Genomic DNA, 18,440 nt, shown 5'->3' on the forward strand with positions numbered 1-18,440 from the left:
CCAGGGAAGTCCAGGACATTTTTATACCACATATATCAGTTATTGGTTGGTCATCACTCCAGTGTGACAATAAGGAGGCTAATTTTTCATTTTTTCCCATGACAGGTCTTTATCTTGGAGAAAATTGCCTATTCTATTCTTAATCGAATCAACAGCATAGCCTCCGTAAAGACATCTTTCTGTAAGTGTCTGTAGATAATATGTTCCTGAATTGTTTTAATTTATAGTAGGACTGGAGGAATATTATGCATATCGGTCTTATAAATAATGTGACATAAATTACAGCTACATTTAGCAGCACATGATTATTTTCTTCCAGAGAAATCATTCATTATGGGGAAGGAATTGGAAAATTGGCATGCAACATTGTCTCCTGACATAATTTGGGTCAGGTTCCTCTACTCAATTGTCTGGATGTTCAATACCTGAAAATAATTAGCTTTTCTTTGAGAATTTTCAGGATCTACTGATACTTTTTTATCTTTGCCTGGGGTAAGGAGCAAAATTATCTTTATGATAATAGTGATATTACTGATATCACTATTATAGTGGTAATAGAGATATTAGTGGGCTTCCCTAGTGGCTCAGACAGTAGAGAATCTGACTACAATGTAGAAGACCTGGGTTCGATCCCTGGGTTGGGAAGATCCCCTGGAGAAGGGAATGGCAGTCCACTCCAGTATTCTTGCCTGGAGAATCCCATGGACAGAGGAGCCTGGTAGGCTACAGTCCATGGGATTGCAAACAATCAGACATGACTGAGCAACTAACACTTTCACTTTCAGTGATATTTGTGATATCACTATTATAGTGATATTAGAAAAATTGTGTTTATGGTAATAGTGATATCAGCGCTTATTTTGATATTAGCATTGTAGGGTTGCTACAGAGTTGACAGAATGAATCTCAGGTGTTTGGTGGAGTTCATTCATGTATTAGTTCATTCTATTTGGAGAAAACCTACTAGGTGTCAGACCTGTGCTACATTTTGGGTGTGCCAAGGTGAATACAACAAGATCATACCTAAACACTGATCTCATGAAAATTTTTGTCTAGGGTAAGATGCAGGCAATAAAAAAAGAAAAATACAGTTTATAGATTTCAATAAGTCCTATAAAAAATAAAGACCTATGAAAGAGAATAGTTTCATCATCAAGGACTCCAAGGAATTCATTTTAAACAAAGCTCTAAAGTTATAGAGCTCTATAACCTAGGCCAGCAAAGGACAAAGGTCTGTTCTTAAAAGAAGGAAGAGAATGTGTGATTCTTTGGAGCTGGAAACTGATATTTGCAAGGAACTGAAAGACAGTGTAGTTTGGACTTAGTAAACAAAGATAAGTTATAGCTCACTGTGAGGTCTCAGATGTCGATGGAAAACAGGGAGATTTCACAGAGTTAAGAAACTTTCTCTGGGCCACCCAGCTAATCATTGGTCATTGAACCCAGGTTTTATTACTGATAGAATATTCAAAAGCAGAGACATTGCTTTGCCGACAAAGGTCCATCTATTCAAGGCTATGGTTTTTCCAGTGGTCATGTATGGATGTGAGAGTTGGACTGTGAAGAAAGCTGAGTGCTGAAGAATTGATGCTTTTGAACTGTAGTGTTGGAGAAAATTCCTGAGAGTCCCTTGGACTGCAAGGAGATCCAACCAGTCCATCCTAAAGGAGATCAGTCCTGGGTGTTCTTTGGAAGGAATGATGCTAAGGCTGAAACTCCAGTACTTTGGCCACCTCATGCAAAGAGTTGACTCATTGGAAAAGACTCTGATGCTGGGAGGGATTGGGGGCAGGAGGAGAAGGGGACGACAGAGGATGAGTTGGCTGGATAGCATCACCGACTCAATGGACATGAATTTGAGTGAACTCCGGGAGTTGGTGATGGACAGGGAGGCCTGGCGTGCTGAAATTCATGGGGTCGCAAAGAGTCGGACACGACTGAGCGACTGAACTGAACTGAACTGAATGTCAGCTTATTTCTCATTAAGTCCTTAGAATGAGAACATTCAAGAAATTAATGATGGTAATTAGTAATAACAGGAGTAAGAATTGCTAAGCTGAGTTAGTGCTTCCATGTGTCAAGCTCTCTTGTAATCACTTTGCAAGCACTGAAGAATTTAATCATCATATTTTGGTTCCATCTGACCAGTCTTCTTTCTTATTTTGTTTTGAACAGTACTTAGAACTTGAATGAACAATAAAAAGTTTCTTCTACTCATCCTTATTATTTGGGTCCTAATGAAGTGTGACTTTAATAGGATTAAGAAAATCACACAACATCCCAGTGACTGTCCTGATAAGGAATGTGGCTCAGTATTCACTCTTGTCACTTCCATGCTTCTGGAAATCATTTGTGTTCTCAGGCTTAATTAGCCCCCAGAAGAAGATCTTCCTAAAGATGTAGAGGCACCATTCGGCTTTTGTGGGCAGTGCTATCAGACTGTCCTTTTCATTCCACAATTTTCCAACCCACATCATCATTCCTAGAAGCAGCACTCCAGATATAGTCTGTCAGTGATTTCTAAAATGCCTGTTGATATATGAATTTTGTCAGAGCCAAAACAAACAAATAAAGAAATATATCTCTGTGTAGCAAAAAGATCTGAATTGTCCCAATCCCTTTATTTACTATTGGATGAGAACGGGCATATCAGACAACACTTTACCCACCAAGACGCTAGCTCAATTGCGATTACCATTCCTCTTCTCTATCAGACCATATTTTGCACCGCTCATTTTCTATATTTGAAAGATGTCTTTAGTTTTCCTAAGCAGGTTATTAGGTTTTCAAAAATAAGATAACATGGTTTGGTTTTTTGAAAAGCAAAGAGCCCCTTCAAGAAAGACTCTCCCTTCTGTTTCTTTCTTTTTTTTTAAATTTTATTTTATTTTTAAATTGTATTAGTTTTGCCAAATATCAAAATGAATCCACCACAGGTATACATGTGTTCCCCATCCTGAACCCTCCTCCCTCCTCCCTCCCCATACCATCCCTCTGGGTCGTCCCAGTGCACCAGTCCCAAGCATCCAGTATCGTGCATCGAACCTGGACTTCCCTTCTGTTTCTTTTGAAGGTAATCATTTGTTGGAAATAGTAAGCCTAGAACAAAAGAATCACAGTACCATGACTAAAGCTAAGAGAATTTGCTCAGAAAAGTTCCCTATATGCAGGCCTTTGGAGCCAGTAATTTAAAGCTGTGGCACACTGTTGCATTGGGCCCAAGCTCACAGGGTCATCTGATGATGCCAATACATAAACGGCCAAATGAACCTCAATCTCTTTAAAAGTTATTATGTCTGTAGAACTCAAGAATGTGTGGTTCGTTTACTGTCATTCCTGAAAAGTTCTGTTTCTCTGGTAGTAACTGATAAAGAAGGGGATTTCTCAAAGTCAATTACTCAAAATAAAAAACTTAAATCCATTTTAACATACCTCTGGGAAGTAGATCTGCATTAACCTAATCTATGACTTCTCCAGCAATAATAAGGTTTAAGAGAATACACAGCCACTGGTGATTTCTGCAAGCGATACAATGAGGGGACAGAGACAATGAAGCAAACACAAAATGGGACCTGGGATTAAGGGAACTTCCACTCAGCCATGTGTGGAACATCGGAAATTAACGTGGTATTGTTTAGCGAGCAGCTGTCAGGTTATTGTAATTTGCAGACTGTATTTTTTTTTCTCTTCTTCTCCGTCACTGAAAGGCATATTAGAAATGACTTCATTTCTGAGGGATGACAAAGTTAATCCTATTTGGAGTTCCAGTTGAAGAAAATGACACTTAAAACTTGTCTTGCGTTTATCAAATAAGCCAGTGAATTCACTGTTTACTGAGTACTTCTGAATGGAGACAGTATGAGATACCAGGGTTATAAAGATGAATTGAAACTACTTCCGTCAAGATACTTGATTTCTGGCTAGAGTTACAAATGGAGCAGAACTTTCTAATTTTCTGTTTCTATAAACAGACAGGCATAAGCAAGCAAAGAATAGGGGAAGGGAAGCAAAGTAAGCAAAGAGTAGGCACAGGTGGATCTAATGGGTTGTTCCAAAGTTAAAGATCTAAGGATGATGTGGGGAGAGAGAGAACACAGACCTGAGGAAATAGCCTAGTGCTCGAGAAGGGTCCAGAGTCAGGAATGGTCTCTTGTTTTTTTTGGCAATGTTTTAAAAATTGAAGTATAGTTGACTTACAATATTATATTAGTGGGCATGGGTCTTTTGAGGCTTTTATTTAACATATCCAGAGGCCATCTATGTCTCCATAGAAATACCTCATTGTGTTGTAATTACACCATAGTGTATATTAAACACAATTTAATTACATGCGTATGAGCAGGAGTGCTGTGTTTCATCTTCCAGCATCTAGCAGGATGTGGTATCTTATATGCACAAAGTAAATGTTTAAATAAATAGATCAAAAAATGACAGAAATTTAGTCATGCCTAAGGAAAGCTTTTGATAACAGTATTAGTGGCATGATATCCAAGTTCAAAGAAATACGAACACGGGACACTTGCTGTGATACAAAAGAGCAGTTCAGCAGCTAGGACGTTAATAAACACATCAGGAGATGGTGGAGGGTGGGGTGTCTAAGATGGGCAAGGAGAAATGTTCTTGGATAGTGTCTATATAAGGATAAGAATACTTAGGGATAATTCATTGGAAGTGGGAAATTTTCAGGGTATAGGGCTTCCCTGATGGCTCTCTGCCTGCAATGCAGGTTCGATCTCTGAGTCAGGAAGATCTCCTGGAGAAGGGACAGTGACCCACTCCAGAATTCTTGCCTGGAGAATTCCATGGATGGAGTAGCCTGGTGGCCTACAGTCCGTGGGGTCTCAAAGAGTTGGATACTATTGAGCAACTAACACTCTAGGTCCAGTTGAAAAGTTTAACAGTATAGAAGCTGTTCAGATAAGCTGCAGAAATACATAAAGACATACATCATACATTCATCTCTTCACATCCCTTTTATGCCAAGGCATGCTGGAATGATGATTGTTTAAAATTTCCACAAGCCCTGCCCTACACTGCCCTACTGATCAAAGTCTTCCAATCATAAGAACTGTACTGAACGCCCAGATAGAAATGCCACAAAGTTGGTTTCAATAAATTCAACTCATTCTATGACTGGTGAGTCCACCAGGCCTATATCTCATATCAGCTGATGACCTGAGTTTGCACTTGCCAAGAACTTCTGACTTGCCAGTTGGTTCAGAAACTTCAGCTGCTGCAGGCTCTTTGGTCCATCACATTTTATTTTCTCTGCAGCCAAAGAAGTTAGCATCCCAACAAAAGTGTAATCACTTAATACTAGATAGGCTTGTATAATTCAAGCCACCCATTCAGCAGTAGAATATTCGTCAGTCTATCTGATAAAAGAGAAGAAGGCGCTTTAGAAAGAGTTTCTCTCATTTCCATGATCTTTCAAGGTGGATTTGTTCCCATCTGGCATCTGTTTTGTTTCTAATTTTCTTGATTTGGCTGAATAAATTGTAGGGGAAATAGAATTCAGAGATACCATTCTGAGACATCAGGGCAGGAACCTGGATTATAAACTCAGATCTACCACTTTTTACATGACTTTAGGTTAACCAGTCATTTTCTCTGGGTTTAAGGCTTATTTATCTCTAAAAGTTTTTCATCATTCATCCCTGCATTCATTCATTTAACAAGTATACACTGAGATTCTAGTATGTAACAGTTTAGGTACTAGGAATACAATATAAGAAAAAAACCCATTATTATCAATGACTCACAAAGCTTGTATATATTATATTTACTTATATTGCTCCCACAATGGCCCAGTGGTGAAGAAACTTCCTGCCAATGCATGAGACTTAGGAGACGCGGGTTTGATCCCTGGGTTGGGAATTTCCCCTGGAGGAGGGCTTGGCAACCCACTCCAGTATTCTTGCCTGGAGAATCCCATGGACAGAGGAGCCTGGCAAGCTATAGTCTGAATGGACTTAGCATGCATGCACACACTCCCATAATAAAAACACATATAAGAGGGTCTTTCACTCTAGTCAGAAATATGCTTATGAGAAAATTGATGCTTGAACTGAGATCTAAGGTTTAAAGAAAAATTAACTAGGTGAAGAGGAATAGAAAAGAGTTTTCAAGGTAGGGAGAACAGTATTTGCAAAGGCCCTGTGGTTGAAAGGTGGTAGAAGTTTGAAAAAATCTAGTGACAGTGTAACACAGGAAGCAGGAAGGCAATGCAGCCACATCAGTGCTTCTCAGCTGTTCATGTACATAGAAAACATCAGCGAGTTTTCTTTTAAAGGTGGGTTCTGGCTTAGTAGGTTTGAAGAGGAGCCTGAAAGCAGAAGTTCTTTCAGAGAACCTTTGAATCGATGTCAGTATTACTGGTCCACAGGCCACACTGAGTAATAAAATGCTAGATGGAGTTTGGTTTCTGCCATTATGATCAAAAGGGGGATTTTCTTGTTTATTTTAGCATTCCCTAGGAAAGAGGATGAGGCGGTTAGATAGCATCACCGACTCCATGGACATGAGTTTGAGCAAATTCTGGGAGAGAGTGAAGGACAGGGGAGCCTGGTGTGCTGCAGACCATGGGGTTGCCGAGGATCGAGCACAACTTAGCAACTGAACAACGAACAACGAGAAGGAGCAGGGACAGTACTTCAGACATGCCAAAGCAGCAGTTTTGCCATTTTCTGGTTTCTCTCTTGTTTTTCCCCTCTCCCTCTTTCCTAGTCTTTACCTCGACTCTCTCTCCAAAGCAAACGTATCCAGAGAAACATTTTGCCCAAGTACAAATTACCTTTTTCTATCCAGGGAGAAGAGGACATAATTGACCTGGCTAGAGTTTCATGCCAGTAGTTTGAACCAACCTCTGTAGATTAGCAGGGAGTTATTAGTACATCTTGGGTCAAGTCTACCCTGGTCATATGTCACCTGATTAACCTAAATATCAAGAAATCAGTACTGGAAGGGGAATACTTGCGAATTTTCCAATAATCTCAATTTCTGTCTCTCAGTAATATCAAAACAGTAGATTAAATGTAAAGCCATGGTTTAGAATTCGTTAGTGCTTAGATAAGAAAAAGAAAGATATGTCATTTTAATCTTTAATCATTCTGTTTATTTATGCACTAACATGAGTAAGTGATCATTATTTAGGAAAGAAAGCCAGAAAATGACAAATTAAATGCTATTAGGAACTAATCCTCTAAAGTGTACATTGGAACTAAATGAATAGAATTCTATTTTGAGTTGCTCTCAATCTGTAGACAGTTCCTGTGGATGTTCAGAATAGAGGCAGTAAAGGTCAGTAATATTACATGCGATCCAGGACCTTATCACAAACTCCTCCAGCATGTGGAGAATTATTATGAGGCCAGAGACTCTTTCTTCTCCTAACAGTAAGTCCCTTTTAGTGGAGAGAAAACATTATTTGGAAAGGAATAAGTCAGTGTAAGAATTCGATATCAAGGTCATTCTGCTATATCTATTAAAACAAAACTAAAAAGTTGCAAGCTTGAGCTACAGTTCTGTGACCTGGGTATAGCGTTGGTTTATTTAGAATGCACCTTAAGTATATATCCTGATATGTCCTTGATTTCAAGAAACTTAGTCTATTGGGGAGGACAATCATGGTTACAGATAATTTCTATAAGAAGGGAAATTTGGATAAGAGGCAGAATTACGGTAAGGAGGAATATTCCTGGGAGATGGAGAACCATGTCTGATAGAGTGCCTGAAGAACTATGGACAGAGATCCGTGACATTGTACAGGAGGCAGTGATCAAGTATATCCCAAAGAAAAAGAAATGCAAAAAGGCAAAATGGTTGTCCGAGAAGAACTTACAAATAGCTGACAAAATAAGAGAAGCTAAAGGCAAAGGAGAAAAGGAAAGATATACCCATTTGAATGCAGAGTTCCAAAGAATAGCAAGAAGAGACAAGAGAGCCTTCCTCAGCGATCAATGCAAAGAAATAGAGGAAAACAATAGAATGGGAAAAACTAGAGATCTCTTCAAGAAAATTAGAGATACCAAGAGAACATTCCATGCAAAGATGGGGACAAGAAAGAACAGAAATGATATGGACGTAACAGAAGCAGAAGATATTAAGAAGAGGTGGCAAGAATACATAGAATAACTATACAAAAAAGATCTTCATGATCTAGCTAACCATGATAATGTGATCATTCACCTAGAGCCAGACATCCTGGAATGTGAACTCACGTGGGCTTTAGGAAGCATCACTACAAACAAAGCTAGTGGAGGTGATGGAATTCCAGTGGAGCTATTTCAAATCCTAAAAGCTGATGCTGTTAAAGTGCTGCACTCAATATGCCAGCAAATCTGGAAAACTCAGCAGTGTCCACAGGACTGGAAAGGGTCAGTTTTCATTCCAATCCCAAAGAAGGGCAATGCCAAAGAATGCTGAAACAACTACTGCACCATTGCACTCATCTTACATGCTAGCAAGGTAATGCTCAAAATTCTCCAAGCCAGGCTTCAACAGTACATGAACCGTGAACTTCCAGATTTTCAAGCTGGTTTTAGAAAAGGCAGAGGAACCAGAGATCAAATTTCTTACATTGTTTGGATCATAGAACAAGGAAGAGAGTTCCAGAAAAACGTCTACTTCTGTTTTATTGACTATGCCAAAGCCTTTAACTGTGTAGATCACAACAAACTGTGGAAAATTCTTCAAGAGATGGGAATACCAGACCACCTTACCTACCTCCTAAGAAATCTGTATGCAGGTCAAGACACAACAGTTAGAACCGGACATGGAACAACAGACTGGTTCCAAATTTGAAAAGGAGTACGTCAAGGCTGTATATTGTCACCCTGCTTATTTAACTTATATGCAGAGTACCTCATGTGAAATGTCAGGCTAGATGAACCACAAGCTGGAATCAAGATTGCCGGAAGAAATATCAATAACCTCAGATATGCAGATGACACCCCCCTTATGGCAGAAAGAGAAGAAGAACTAAAGAGCCTCTTGGTGAAATTGAAAGAAGAGAGTGAAAAACCTGGCTTAAAACCTAACATTCAAAAAACTAAGATCATGGCATCTGGTCCCATCACTCCATGGCAAATAAATGGGGAAACAATAGAAATGGTGACAGACTTTATTTTCTTGGGCTCCAAAATCACTGGAGATGGTGACTGCAATCATGAAATTAAAAGATGCTTCCTCCTTGGAAGAAAACTTATGACCACCTAGACAACATATTAAAAACCAGAGACATTACTTTGCCAACAAAGATCCATGTAGTCAAAGCCTATGGTTTTTCCAGTAGTCATGTATGGGTGTGAGAGTTGGACCATAAAGAAAACTGAGCACCAAAGAATCGATGCTTTTGAACTGTGGTGTTGGAGAAGACTCTTGAGAGTCCCTTGGACAGCAAGGAGATCAAACCAATCAATCCTAAAGGAAATCAGTCCTGAATATTCATTGGAAGGACTGATGCTGAAGCTGAAGCTCCAATACTTTGGCCTGATATGAAGAACTGACTCATTGGAAAAGAACCTGATGCTGGGAGAGATTGAAGGCAGAAGAAGGGGATGATAGGATGAGATGGTTGGATTTCATCACTGACTCAATGGACATGAGTTCGAACAAGCTTCGGGAGTTGATGATGGACAAGGAAGCCTGGCGTGCTGCAGTCCATTGGGTTGCAAAAAATCGGACATGACTGAGTGACTGAACTGAACTGATTAAGAACCAACATTTGCCTATGTGTGTCAAAGATATCTTCATAGAAGTGGAGGCCATTTCCAGCATTTCATCTGGTGCATAAAGAGTTAATTAGTGAGAGATTTTCAAGTGGCAGTATATTTAAGACAGAGCAAGGAGCCATTTACAGTGTCCTCACTTTTTCGAAAGTGCTGTATGAGAAGGCCACAAGGGCAGATAGATAGAGTATATGGGTATATGTTTGTGCAAGTTGGGGTAGGAGACAAAATTGGGGGTAAATTATGATGAAAGGAGATTTGCCTGGATAGATAGGTGGGAGATACCACAAATATAATTTCTTTGCATTTCAGTTTTTTCACCTGTTAGATTAGCAGGATAATAGAGGTATCTTTCCTCATTAAATGACCTGGACAACCTCAGAAAGTAAAGGAAGTGTTTGACACATTGTTAGCACTTAATTGCTACTGGTTGAATGAGAATCCTACTGATACTGAAAAGTAGAGTAGGTATGTGTGTGCATGTCATTATATAAATACAATCTGGCAAAAGCAAAAATATGGAAAGTAATTACCTTTACTCCTAGATTTTCTATCTTAAAATTAAGGATGGATAACCAAAGAGAACCTTAGAAGAATTTTTAACCACTGCAATTTAGTAGGGAAAATATGTATTTTAATAATTAAACATTTTATAAACTTTATTTAGAGTTTCAAATGCTAGGGATCATTGATAAATGTTTTAGATGAAAGAACCTATTTAATTCCATATATAGTTACAGATAGATGTGATCTTATAGCAACTCCATTAAGGAACTAATTACTGTTCCCATGTTACAAGTTAGAAGAGGAATTGTGCATGTGTGTGTGTGTGTGGTTAGAGAATTGAACAGAGTTTACATTGTTGAGTAGCAGAAAGCATAATCCATATGATCATAGTGACAGCCTTCTATAATACCTAACGCCATTGTGTCTTCCTGAACTCACATCTGATGCTCTACAAATCACAGGGAGACGGAAGACCCACGAGATGACAATGAACTCTTCGCTGTGTTTTTTAATCCATCCATCTCATCAGAAGCCTGCTCATAATCTACATATTCTTGTTTAAAATTATATTGTGACATTGACATCTAATTACTGAATTATGTTAAGCTTCTCCTGTTAAATGTTGGACCTCCCCAGAAAACAAAACACAGTGAAATAAAAAGAGGCATACACACATACAGACACCCCGACAAAACAAGGCCAGAAACCAATGCAAATGGTAAAGACAAGAGGGAACACAGGAAGAGGGCAATCAGATGGAAGACAGATATTTTGCAGTTTCTCAAAATAAGCATTTGTCTTTCGATTTGGAAGCACACACAGATACATAGAGTGAAGTGCAGGAAAAAAGGGCTTATGCAGAATATATTCTGTATTGAAGTATAGTTGATTTACAGTGTTTTGCTAGTTTCTGATATACAACAAAGTGATTCAGTTTATACAGACACACACACACACACATACTTTTTCACATTCTTTTGCACTGTAGTTTGTCATAAGACAGTTCCTTGTGCTATACAGTAGGAACTTATCTGTTTATCTATTTCATATATAGTGATCTTTATCTGCTAATCCCAAACTCCTAATTTACCTCTCCTCCCCTTCCCCTTTTAGTAACCATACAATTGGTTTTTTTTTTATGTCTGTGAATCTGTTTCTCTTTTGTAAATGAGGTCATTTGTATCATATTTTATATTCCACATGTAAGTGATATCATATGATATCTGCCTTTGTCTGACTTCACTTTGCGTGATAATCTCTAGGTCCATCCATATTGGTGAAACTGGCATAATTTTATTCTTTTTATGGTTGAGTAATATTCCATTGTATATGCATATCAAATTTTCTTTATCCATTTATCTGTCAATGAAGGTTAGGTTGCTTCCATGTCTAAGCTATTATGAATAGGGATGCTATGAACATTAAGATGGATATATCTTTTTGAATTAGAGTTTTCATCTTTTCTGTATATATACCCAGGAGTGAGGTGCTGGATAATGTGGTAACTATTTTTATTTTATTAGGAAGCTCTGTCACATTTTCAATGGGATTCTCAGGTGGCACTAGTGGTAAAGAACCCGCCTGCCAATGCCGGAGACATAAGAGATGCAGGTTTAATCCCTGTGTTGGGAAGATCCCCCGGAGGAAGGCATGGCAGCCCACTCCAGTATTCTTGCCTGGAGAATCCCATTGAAGAGGAGCCTGGTGGGCTACAGTCCATAGGGCCACCGAGTTGGACACAACTGACCATGCATACATGCACACTGTTTTCAATAGTGTTTGCGCCAAATTGCATTCCCACCAACAGTGTTAGAGTGTTCCCCTTTTTTTACGCTCTCTCCAGCATTCACTGTTTGTAGACTTTTCAGTGCTGGCCATTTTGACCGGTGTGAGATGATAACTCATTGTAGTTTTGATTTGCCTTTCTCTGATAATTAGTGGTGTTGAGCATATCTTCATGTGCCTATTGATCATCTGTATGTTTTCTTTGAGGAAATGTCTATTGAGATCTTCTTCCCATTTTTTGATTGGTTTTTTGGTTTCTGATACTAAGTTGTATGAGCTATTTGTATATTTTAGAAATTAGGCCTTTGTCAGTAGCATCATTTGCAAATATTTTCTCTCAGTCCATAGGTTGTATTTTCATTTTGTTTATGGCTTCCTTTCTTGTACAAAAACCTATACATTTGATTAGGCTTTATTTATTTATTTTTGCTTTTATTTCTATTGCCTTGGAGGCTGAACTAAAAAAATACTCGTACAATTTATGTCAGACAATGTTTTGCTAAATGTTCTTCTCTAGAAATTTATGATGTCTTGTCTTTAAATCTTTAAGCCATTTTGAGTTCATTTTTGTGTATGGAGTGAGGGTGTGTTCTAACTTCATTGAGTTACATGCAGCTGCTAAGAGTCGGGCACGACTGAGTGACTTCACTTTCACTTTTCACTTTCATGCATTGGAGAAGGAAATGGCAACCCATTCCAGTATTCTTGCCTGGAGAATCCCAGGGACAGAGAAGCCTAGTGGGCTGCTGTCTATGGGGTCACACAGAGTCAGATATGACTGAAGCAACTTAGCAGCAGCAGCAGCAGCAGTCCAGTTTTCTAGTGGGTCATATCTTCACTTCCTTAAAGTTATTAGTACCAACTCTGAACTTTAATGACATACTGGGTTACTGCTGTAATTGTGCAATGAATTTACAATGTATTAGAGAAATAAAATAAAAGCTCATGTACTCATCCATGTCAAAACAATGCATGCTTCGTGTGAACTATGGCACTTAATAGGACCTGACATGTAGGATGTTTAGCTAAGGTTCCTTATTTATCGGAGAGATAAAAGGGTAATGGCTTTTTTGGGGGTATAGATTTTGTATAGGAAGCGATTTTGTGTTTTATACTTTCTTCTTTTTCTTTTATATATGTCCTTTTGTTAAACCATCCCATCACGCTTTCATCTTTTTGTTGTTGTTTAGTTACTAAATTGTGTCTGACCCTTTGTAACCCCATGGACTGTAGCTCACCGGGCTCCTCCATCCATGGAATCTCCCAGGCAATGATGCTGGAATGGGTTGCCATTTCCTTTCCCAGGGTATCCTCCTGACCCAAGGATCGAACCTGGGTCTCTTGCATTGCAGGTGGAGTCTTTACCACTGAGCCACCTTTAATTCCAAACAATTCTGTTCAGTTCCAAAGGGAAACAGCAGCAGAAGTTCAAGTCTCTGTGTGGATAATTGTGTGTCTGCATATGCATGAGGTTAGATCTGTACATATGTCTGTATCTATGAGTCTATGTATATGTTCCTGTGTGTTTGAATACATATGAGTTTGTGTATATGAGCTGTGTCCATGCATATGGATGTGCATTTGTGTGCATATGTCTCTGCAAGTGTGGTCTTTTCTCTGTATATAGAGATCTGTGTGTGTCTGCCTGTATGTGTGTATGTGTGTGCATCAGTGTGTGTACACGCTGATATGTGTGCACCTGTTAATCCCTAATGTATTTGTGTGCCTATGTAGATAACTGTTGTCTCTTTGTACATAGATGCATTTATGTGTGTGTGATTGGTGTGTATAGTTGACTACCCGTGTATGTGTATCTACTTATGCAACTTAGTATGTCTATACCCAGGCACCATTAAGCATAGTTCCTACTTTTTAAATAAATGAAAGTGTTGCTTGCAGAAAAAATAAGCTATTTAGAACCTAATGTTCTGGAAAAATTCATATTAAAAGACATCTGCTTATACCAAATTCTGTTTTGTCTACATTTAGCCACAGGTGTTTAAAAAATGATAAGCTCTTGGAAAGTAGACAAACCAAAAATTGTAAGAGTATTCATATTCATCGTAGCTTTCACAGTGAATCAAAGTATAAACAATGGGAAAAAGTCAGTCCAAGATTTTCATAAGTGAGTTCTGTGTGGTGTAAATAGAAATTCATTTCTCATAGAAACGTGCTGACACTGGGCACATTCTGAATGCTTATAGTGCTATGAATCTGCTTACCTGTTACGAATTTGGTTTTTATAGCTTCTTAATATGATATTGATTAAATTATCATTTGGATTAATGACCTTTTAAATTCGGAGAAATTGAACCAGTAGTGTCTAAGTAAAGAGTAACAACTGAAAGACCAAAATGTTTAAAATCAGTTTTCTAAGTCATTTATATCTATCTGCTGCATGTATCATCACATATTATAGTATATATTTATGCTAACTTATAGTATACAAAGACATAAATATATAGATATTTAGGTATTATATAGATACAGGCACATACACATATAACAAATTCATACAAATTACCTCAAAATGTAGTTTTGTATACCTGACAAATGCCAGATATTATATTAGAAACAGAAGAGCAAAATGAAAAAGCCTGGGCTCTATTCTTAAGGAAGTCAATTTCAGGTAGGAACAGGGCTGGCCAGAAAATTTGCATGTCCCAGTAAAAGATGAAAATGTGGGGTCCTTTGTTCGAAAAGCAGGAACATGTACAATTAAAGATACAAAGATTTTCCTTGTTTTCCATGGTCTCTCCCTTTCAACTTGTCTTTAAAAAAAATTGCTAGCAAATGCCTTTCTAAGTAGAGAAATATTAAAACCTTAAATTATTAGCATTAATTTTCTCGTTCATTTTTATATTGTGTAGTGACAGTTTTAAATGCAAATATCGAGCATGTCAGCCTTCTGCAGAAATAGAAAAATTATACACTTTTATTACATGGCTTGTCCCTGAAGGGTGCCTTGAGCTTGCCAGAAAAGACAGACGCAAACTAAGTCCCAGAAGCTTGGAAGCAGAAAAGGAATAGTCTCCTGGACCAAAGGGAGAGCTCCATTCTGGAGGAGGAGGGTATTCTGGAGCCAGAGAGGACTGTCACAGATAGGTTCTATGACAGGTCCCCTCCGGCCAGCTGCAGACTCCTTCCAAGTGTCCTAGCCAGGGATGGGGTTGGGTAGTTGAGGTAAGCGTCTCCCCTTCCTCATGAGCCCATCACCCCAACCCATGGCTGATGGATGGACTCCCCAAGGGTCTTTAAACCTGTGCACCAGAGATGCTATGTACTTGGATATAGCTAACAGAGGCTCACTGCCACCAAGAGGCAGCCTTTTGTTTTTCTGGCCACTCATCACCCAGATACTCTGCTGTACCCTCAGCTCAGTGTGGGACAGCTACCTGCCTGTCCCTTCCCAACAGGCTACAAGGTGTGTGTCTCTCAAGCTTTTCCACACTTGCAGGGAGCTGAAGGAGATGGTAGGGGTAGGGCAGAGTTAGGGGAGGCTGCGCTGGGCTGGGGGCCCAGGGCTTGAGGGAATGGACAGCTGAGAACCTGTTCCTGGGAGGCTGTAGGAGGCAAGACCACCTATAAACTGAGGCTCCAAGCCCCAAGCACAAGCTCCATGAACCCATTTTAGAAAGAACAAATTCAAAGGAAAAATTTTTTAATATTTGAAAATGGCAACTGCAGGATATTATTTCCCAATCATAACCCTTTCCGGAAGTGGCAAGGAGTGACTGGTCACACACCCATGAAGCGTCCTGAGTTGGCAAGGCAGAACCATAGTTGAGTGGAGTAACAGAAAGGGGTGTTTCATACAGGGTTGACACAAAGGAGGGTATTATTAATCCTGTGAATCTGATGGAGAGAAGGGATGGTTACTATAGGAGTGACAATCCAAGCTAAGTTGTGAATCTAAATCTGAATCCTCTGAGCCAATAAAGGATGGGAAATGGCATTACAGGAACAGGAAATGTCATATGCAGTGTCTTGGAAACGTGGAACGTCACATACTAAAAATCCTGCAGATGATGGTATAGTATGTGTGCATGCTCACATGATTGTTTCCAGGGGGCTGTGGGAGGCATTTGTGAACCCAGGTTCCTAAAAGAAGATTTCTTTTAGGAACTGTGCTTCCGCGGTTTCTAAAAAAAGATGTAGAAGTTGTGAGCAGTTAGGGTTTGGGTTGCATCGTGATAGAGCTTGTGTTCCTCCATAAGGAACGTGGGCTCTGTACATACTTGAAATGAATTAAGCCTTATGCATACTCAAGCTCTAAAGTGAGATCTTCAATTTCCAAACAGCCAAAGATAACAGGATAAATTATACTCTACCATCTCAAAATGTCAGAAATTCTTCATTGATATGCAGCAGCTTCGAGCTTTCAAAGGTCTTGAGTTATACTGAAGGAAAAAGAGCACATATGTGATATCAGATTATTTCCTATTTAAGATTTCTCTAACTTTCCTCCATTAGGATATGCCATTCCTGTTATTGGATGACTGTAGCTAAATTGAATTTGGTGATAAGTGTTTAGGCTACTATCACTTTAAGGTATATACCTGGATGACACTCCAGAGAGAATGTTCTTGCTAAGCATGAAAATCACTTTTTAAAATATCCCTATTTCATGTTGTTTGATTTTTTTTTTTTAGGAAAAGAATCTATAGACTTACAGAGTCCAAGCAAGATAATTAAACATTCTTATTTTCCTTTCCTCCACATTGCTTATAAAGTTGGAATGTTAAATCTGCAATAGAGATTAAAAACACAGTCCTAAATATTTGCATGGCATGTTCTTTGTCTTAACTCATGACCAAAGAAGGCTCTTTCAACAAGTACTATGAAATCTACTTCCCAAATGACAAAACTCTTAAGGGGATGCCAAGGATTCCCAGGTGCCTCCGTGGCAAAGAACCCGCTGCCAGTGTGGAAGACGCAGGAGACACAGGTAGATCCCTGGGTCGGAAAGATCCCCTGGAAGGGGAAATGGTACCCTACTCCAGTATTCTTGCTCGGAAAATTCAATGGACGGAGGAGCCTGGTGGGATACAGTCCATAGGGATGCAAAGTGTCAGACATGACTAAGCACGCATGCAACTCTTCATCCGGTCACTTGATAACAGGTCTTGCTTTCTGACATTCTCAAAGTGCATGTGTTCTTCCTGAATTACCATCCCTGAAATCCTGTGTTAATTTTCCACAGTTATGGTGACTGTGTTTAATTATGTGTGTATGTTGAAATATGCCTAATGCAGTATCTCCTTCTAGGATGATTGCTCAAAATGAACAGAGGCAACGTTTTCTTATTCCCTCTGGGATATATAGACTGTTAGCATCAACTGTGACTTATAGGCACGTCTTAATATTTGTTATATTAAATTGAAATCAGTTAAGTGAATTAGTCATGATAATTAACTCTGACTTTAAAATCATAAAGTGGAGGAATAGTCATGAATTTCTATTGTCAAAACCTCCATTTAATATGTTTTTTTCTTAAAAATTATAAAGTATCTTAGGTAACAGATTCACAGCCTCTGAGTTGTAGACCCTTTATCAGGGATAGAAAGGGTACAAGTAGGATTGTAGAGAAGGATGTAGAATTATAAAAGGAATCCAATAGTCAAGGAACATGTTAACACTTCTCAATCAGTCAGTGCTAGATTTGAATTAATATTTTGTGGGTCTTCGTGGAATTGGAACTTCTTGGAAAGGTCTCCGTATTTCCAGCAGAATGAGGACAGTATGGTCTGTTAGACACCAAAACATAGTTGATAAGTGTACACAGATGTGTGTGTTTGGGGCGGGGGGACAGTCATTTGAGACGTGGAATGCATTCTTTTGTCTTAGATGAGAGAGTATGCTACTGTGAACTGTATAATTTGGCTATTTTAGCCACCATCCATGTTTTTCACTTTATTAACTAACAACATTTTTAATAGACTGTTTTATTGAGGACATATTGAGTTGTCCCTTGATGTTCATGAGGGATTGGTTTCAGGACTCCCTGTGAATACCAAGATCCACAGATATTCAAGTCCCTTGTATCAAATGCTATAGTACAGTGAAAACAGTCGGTCCTCTCCATCCAGTTCACAGATATGGAGAGCCGACTGTATAAGCACAATGCAAGGTGATGAACATATATTAACTTTCATCTTCTAAACAACTCTGCCAGGTAAATCTGTTTTATAAATGAATTTGAGTCTACTTGGGGATTTAAGAGACTGTCTCAATCTTGGTAGCCAGAATTCAGGATTCAAATCAAATAGCTGTTGCAGGAAGGGGGACCCCTTCCAGGGCCCGAAACTGGGCTCTTGTCTAACACTTGGAAATGAATTGTCCGAGGAGACACATGTGCTGACAAAGCAAGATATTTTATTGGGAAAGGGCACCCAGGTAGAGAGTGGTAGGGTAAGGGAA

The sequence above is a fragment of the Bos indicus genome, chromosome 18 (assembly GCF_029378745.1).
Source record: "Bos indicus isolate NIAB-ARS_2022 breed Sahiwal x Tharparkar chromosome 18, NIAB-ARS_B.indTharparkar_mat_pri_1.0, whole genome shotgun sequence".
Lineage (NCBI taxonomy): Eukaryota > Metazoa > Chordata > Mammalia > Artiodactyla > Bovidae > Bos > Bos indicus.